Below are 6,715 nucleotides of genomic sequence, written 5' to 3' on the forward strand. Positions count from 1 at the left end.
GTTCTGTATCCTTTGGACGCTTCTTACCTCTCGAACGAGGTCTTTCCGGTGATTTATCGCTTAAACGAGCACTAGCAGGCTCTCGAATAAGCTTCCCTTCATCAAAACTACTTGATCGACCAATATACCCATTCGATCGAGCAGTTTCCTCATCAATGTCAGTCGATCGAGTAAAATTTCCACTCGATCGATCAACTCCACTTTGCTCTTCATTCGATCGAGTAGAAAAACTACTCGATCGACCATTCTACATTTCCTGTTCACTCGATCGAGTGGTATTTTCACTCGATCGACTACTTTCGTCCCCAAATCTGCTCGATCGACCACCTGAAACCAATCGATCGACCACTTTCTTTGCCGTGAGCTCATTTTCTTCGCCAGAACAATGTTCCTCATCACTTACAGCTCTCCTTGGGTCTGTTTTCTGCATTTCCGGTCCCTCATATGAACGACCGCTTCTCATATTGATGAAATTTACCGTCCCGTGTGGATTATTCTCATTTTGAGTCGGTAATTGACCCTGCTTTCTTGTGGACTGATTAGTGGCTAATTGGGCAACTTGAGTTTTAAGTGCCTTTATGGACGCATCTTTCTGTTGATCACTCAATTGCCACTGCTTCGTGAAGGCTTGAAACATAGACTTAAGCTCACCAATTTCACTCACCCCACCGGAAGATGATGCACCATGGTTAGGAGGAGTAAAAGAAGAGGGCTTTTAAAAGCCTTGTTGATTCTTGTATGGAGGGACATAAGGCTGCTGCTGGTGCGGAGGAGGTGTAGGATTGAGCACATTCTGACTAGTCCACCTCAGGTTGGGATGGACTGCCCCTTGATTATTGTAATAGGAACCTCCTCCTTGCCTATATTGCTGAAAGGCAAGGACTTGTTCCTTCTCTACAAGACAGCCAACAGCAGTGTGGCCATCATTACTCCCACATCTCTCACAAGAAACGGTCTCTCCTCTAGTAAGAACATGGACCGTCTGAGGCTCCCCAGAAGCTTGTAATTCCAACTTGTTAAACCTATCATTCATGGTCTCCAGCTGAGCAAAAACCTGCTTATCAACTGCATGAACTGTCCTAATCCCATCCCTCGGGTTACCATATTCAGCACTGTGATTCGCCATCTCTTCAATAAGGGACCATCCCTTATCATCATCTGTATTCTCCTGAAATCTTCCACTAGTTGCCGCATCAAGTATGGCTCTCTGGTCGTCATACAGCCCATTGTAGAACTGATTAGCTAGAAACCATGGGTCAAAACCATGGTAAGGGATAGACCTCGCCAACTTCTTGAATCGCGACCATGCCTCATAAAAACTTTCATCGGGAGCCTGTCTGAAACTAGTGATCTTGGCCCTAAGCAAATTGGTGCGTTGTGGAGGGAAATATCTCTTGTAAAATGCAAGAGCAAGAGACTCCCAATCTGTAACCCCAGCAGAAATGTGTGGTCCAAGTCAAATCGGCCACCACTCCCCTGGCTGAGTCAGCTAAAGAGAAAGGAAATAGAACCTCCTTAATCTTATCTTGAGTTACCCCCTTAGTGGCGGGGATAGTAGAACAGTAATCGGTAAAGGTCTCCATATGCTTCCTCGGATCTTCACCAGCTGCACCTCTATAAATGTTTCTCTCCACCATATTGATATAAGAAGGACGGATATCAAAGGTGTTCCCATCCTCAGTTTGGAGATTGAAACCTTTGGGAATAGAAGAGGCTTTAGGCACTGAATGACTAGAAAGTTTAGGCATCTTTACTGTAGAAATCGGACTATCTTCCTCGAAAAGATAATGATGTAACTCCGGCTCGAAAGTAATCAAGTCTTCCTTTCGTGATTTCCTTATCAGACGGAGTCTATGCCTGAATAATATCTCTGGCTCTGAATCGGCTGAAACTAATTCACACCTGTCTGACCTGGGCATAAACAACACTGAAAGAAAATAATAAGAACGGCCTCAAGGAATAGGAATTCCCTGAGACGGATAAAATAAACTGAAGGAAAACAAATAGGGCAATTGCCTCCCCGGCAACGGCGCCAAAATTTGACACGTCTGTCGTGTACCTGTCAAAAATAAACTAACTCGACTAACTATATAGCTAGGGAAGTCAGGTCGATCTCTACAGGGAGGCAAAATATCTTTAGAAGTCCGTCTATTTGGTCACAAATGGGGGGGGGGGGGGGTTGTTTGAATTTTTATCTAAACTACGAGTTTTAAAGGAAAGAGAAATAAAGGGCGAGAGCAATAAAGGCAGGAAATGAGTTTAAACTATCAGATAAAGAGAGACATGTGAGGATTTAGGTTCACTACGTTAGTTCAGTGACTCAGCTGTAAATGACTCAGACGAATTAATGTAAGACGGATGTTGAAAGGTCCTTACGGTCCACTTTCTATCCTAAAAAAACCACTAACTAAACTTTCATTCTCGTCAGGGTAGTCTACTGTTCATAGCAAGCCTATTTAGTCCAATCTTTCGATCTAGGATTAATTTTAGCCAGATTAAAGAGGTGACTCAGAAGTGTGCACTAAACTAAGTCGATAAATACAATTAAATTGCTATGGTGACATAGTCTCGTAATTATTTCGTCTGTTTCATTTAGTACATCGTCACAATCCTACCGCAGATCCCCTAATCCCAACATGAGTGGGGTTTAGCTACTCATATCGCTAATTAAACTAACAGCAGATAGATTTCCAGCAGTAAACATAATGAAGTAGCAAGTAAAAAGCATAAAGAGAAATTAGGGCAAGGAGTAAAGGTAACGGAACAAGAGATTAAAGCAAACAAAAGATTAATTATTAATAAAGGAAGAGAAAGAATTACAATCGATGCGAATCCGGCGTAAAGAACACAATTTCCAAGCGAAAGGAATCCCGAAATAAAGTTACAGTAGAGAAGAATGAAGTACGCAGTAAAAGTTTTGATAGATGTTAAGCAATAAGTAAATCTGATACTCATAACCTAACTAATGTTGGTTTAAATAGCAAAGTAAATAAGTTTTGCCGAATGAAACATAACACGGGCTGTTTAAAGCCCATAAATAGCGAAGCCACTCGATCGAGTCGATTAAAACCACTCGATCGAGCAAACACCTCAGCAAATCTACTCGAACGAGTAGAAAGTTACTCGATCGAGTAACTGGCCTTTTTGCAAGATAAGGATCGAGTGGAAAACCACTCGATCGACCACCAGAGGACGTAAAAACCACTCGATCGAGTGGTAAAACAGCTCGATCGAGTAACTTTCTACTCAAATCAGCTCAAGTCCGTCACCGAATGCCTCGTAATCCATGCCATGATGCTTCCAAATGCAGTATCTCACTCTGGAACAATCCCGTCTCCTCTAAATGCATGCAAAAATGACGATAAAGAGTACGATTCCACTACTTTCACGTTTATTTCTACAAAATGGAAAAAACGAACCAAAGTAGCCAATTTGGGTCAAAATACCATAAAAACAGTATAAAAAAGCATAGAAATACGTGCTGAAATAGGCTAAAAAGACTATATATTAGGCACGTATCACCCCTCGATTATGAGTCGAAGAGATATAGTTTTGTGAAAATGTTCCTCATCATGTGAGCACATTAAAAAGTGGACCCTAAGGGTACATTAGGTATGTCCTATTCTGGGTAGCAAAGTTTTGAAGACTCCGTATCCGTGTCAGGGTGGAAATGAATTTGGCATTTTGGAATGTGAAGCTTGATAATGAGAGGTTTGTTTGACATATATAAATCTGGAGCTTGTATTTTGTGCCGTTTAGGCTGATGGGTTATGGCTTACGATGTGGTGCGGAATGGGGTCCCGAGCTTGATGTGGCCCGAGCATGAAACGGTTGGTAAATAATACGGGATCTGATTTCCATGTTTGCATCCTAAGGGTTAAGGTGTGATGTTTCGAGCCAGAGGGGAATCCTCGGAAGCATAGATAGTTCTCCGTATAACAGTCTCTAGAAGAATATAAGGGTGAAGCGATGTTGGTTATGATCTTGAGGGGAATCCTCAGGATCTTAGATAGGTCTCCCTGTAACAGTATCTAGAAAGACGTAGGGGTGAAGCGATGTTGGTTATGATCTTGAGGGGAATCTCCAGGATCCTAGATAGGCCTCCCTGTAACAGTCTCTAGAAAGACTTAAGGGTGAAGCGATGTTGATTATGATCTTGAGGGGAATCCCCAGGATCCAAGATAGGTCTCCCTGTAACAGTCTCTAGAAACCACTCTCACTTACCATTCTACCCTCATATACATACCCCCACCCATACTACCATATCCTTATCCTTTCATCCATCACATTTCCACCACATTTCCACCATACAAAATTGAGAGAAATTATAGAGAGAAAAAGAGAGAAAAGAGAGAGTTTAGAAGAGATGGAGATTTTGTCCCTCCGCCTCGAGTTTGTAAGGTAAGACCGCCTTATTCTAGCCTTTATATTATTATTTTTATACCGTTGACTCACCCATGACTTAGACCCGCTGTGTGACCACCTTGACTGAGCGGGCAACAACCGTTGACCACCATAAGGGCGTTTGACAGAGAGATTTTAAGGGTTTTTATGCTTTTGGTAAACCGGTTTAGGGCTCGACTTTCTCCCTTTTTTTGTCGGCTGACTTGGTCCGGTGGTGGGGTGGTTTAGTTGAGGGTTGAGGGGGCGAGTCTTGTGGTGGTCAGGGGTGGTGGATATGGTGGCCGAAAGTAGCAGTTTCAGGGGAGAAAAGGAGGGGTGTCGGGTTGAGGTGTTGTTTGTTGATGTTGTTGGTGTTTTTTGGTGTTGTATCTCGGTGTGGTGGTTGGGGCGTGAGGTGAGTGGTGTTTATGTGCTGACTTGGCCACTGTGGCTAGGTGGTGGTCACGCTGGGGAGAACAGTGGTGGTTGGTTGAGTCGGGTTTCGGGATAAGAGTATACGGTGAGTTTCAATTAGTCGCATACGTATTTGTATACATATTATATTTGTATATTTATACGTATTTGTATACGTATTAGACTGGTATATTTATACATATTTGTATTATTATCGTATTTTAGGAAATGTGTTTTGTGAGACGGCTTTACGAGACGGGCCTAGCTTGTGTGACGGATTCCTTATATGGATTTGCTGTGAGGTAGGTTATCCTACTCAGTTTTCATTATCGTATTTGTTTTTAAAATGAGTCCTTTGTCATTTAATTGCATTGAGTGAGTCGTATTGCATGTTGTTGGTTATGTCGACTCGACGAGTCGGGATTTGAGGAAATGGTATCCATGGCATGTTTGGCATGTCATGGTGTATATTGTCTATCATCCATTTCATATTGTGACGGTTGTGATTGTATAGGTTGGAGGATTCGTGTTGTTGTTGTTGTTTTCGAGAAGTAAGACGGTTGGAAAACCGTGTTGCCCTTAAGTCTCCTCTTGGAGGTTCCCACTCAAAGAGGTATGAGCACATTAATGGCTTGAGTTACGCAGGGACTCGTGTGCTTGAGACACGACGTCTGGCAGGGGATCCGGTTGGCTTCCGGACCCGGTATGTCTCGGCGTGTCCCAGTACCTGTTTATGGTTATTAGTATGTCTGGGCGTGCCCCGGTACCAATGTGGTTGTCGGTATGTCTGGGCGTGTCCCGGTATCATGGTGGTGGTTGTTGATGGTGGTTCATTCGTGTTATAGTCATGTTGGATGCTCACACACTAGAGTCGTGTCACACTTTATTTATTTAATAAAACTGACGTTTGTTGTGTCTGTGTAATTGTCACCTATCTCTTTTGGGGTGGCCTGTGTCGATCCATATGATATCCTTTGGTCATATGGGGAGCAGGTTAAGTACCGGTTGTTTGGATAGCAAGTGGGAGACGGGACGAGCTTGATAAGTCACGAGACGAGTCTAATTGGCTAGAAGAGTATAAATGTCTTGAGTTGTACTTTTATTCATTTGTTTACGTTTATGTAAATCATTAAACTTTACATTAATAAAATGTTCTTAGATTGAAGTTTTGAAAGCCTACCTCGGGAAACCGAGATGGTAACGCTCTTATTATCTTGGCCGGATAGTTGGGTTGTTACAAGGTGGTATCAGAGCGATGATTTTGGAACCAAAACCAATGAACCAAAAATGAATTTAGGAGAGTCTAAGTAAAATGAAACCGACGTTTATACAATAGGAGATCGATTTTCGATGAGTAGGCGCCGTCATGCCAAAGCTAGTGCCTATCGTCTCAGTTGGTCACTACGTGGGTGGTTAGGAGTATGGGAACCGTTACATGAATCGTGATATGAATGCATATGTGTTATGGTTTTAATGTGTATTTGCATATGGCATGGAATATGATCATTAGTGAAAGTGGTATGCATACATGTGTTTTGTGACTCGTAATAGGTTTATCATATGATAGAATCGTTTGTATAGAATATGATAACATGTGATTGATGAATGAGTGGAATAACGTGAATATGCTATAGATATGATTAGTGTGTGTTGATATGAGGGACGGTAGTCCCGAATCTTGGCATGTATATATCATATGCGTATTTAAGCTTGCTAGTGTCGCTTTTAAAGCATGAATGGTAATAATTGTTGGTAGAGTATATATGATTATGCGAGTAATGTATCAAAGATAGTGAGTGTGAGACCAAACCCCATCGAGTACAGTAGTACTCGAGCGTGTTGACCAGTCACTCGACCGAGTGGATGAGTCACTCAACCGAGTGGGCAGTTCACTCGACCGAGTGGAATAACTCGACCG

At 42.4% G+C, this 6,715-nt stretch overlaps 1 non-coding gene across 1 annotated transcript; it reads left to right on the forward strand.

Moving 5' to 3' along the window:
• Positions 1 to 1,259: 1,259 nt before the first annotated feature.
• On the forward strand, positions 1,260 to 1,366 carry LOC141636281 (small nucleolar RNA R71). The gene has a single exon (XR_012540902.1). It is a non-coding gene; the product is annotated as a small nucleolar RNA R71 (small nucleolar RNA).
• Positions 1,367 to 6,715: the final 5,349 nt, after the last annotated feature.

Source organism: Silene latifolia, chromosome Y, assembly GCF_048544455.1.
Source record: "Silene latifolia isolate original U9 population chromosome Y, ASM4854445v1, whole genome shotgun sequence".
Lineage (NCBI taxonomy): Eukaryota > Viridiplantae > Streptophyta > Magnoliopsida > Caryophyllales > Caryophyllaceae > Silene > Silene latifolia.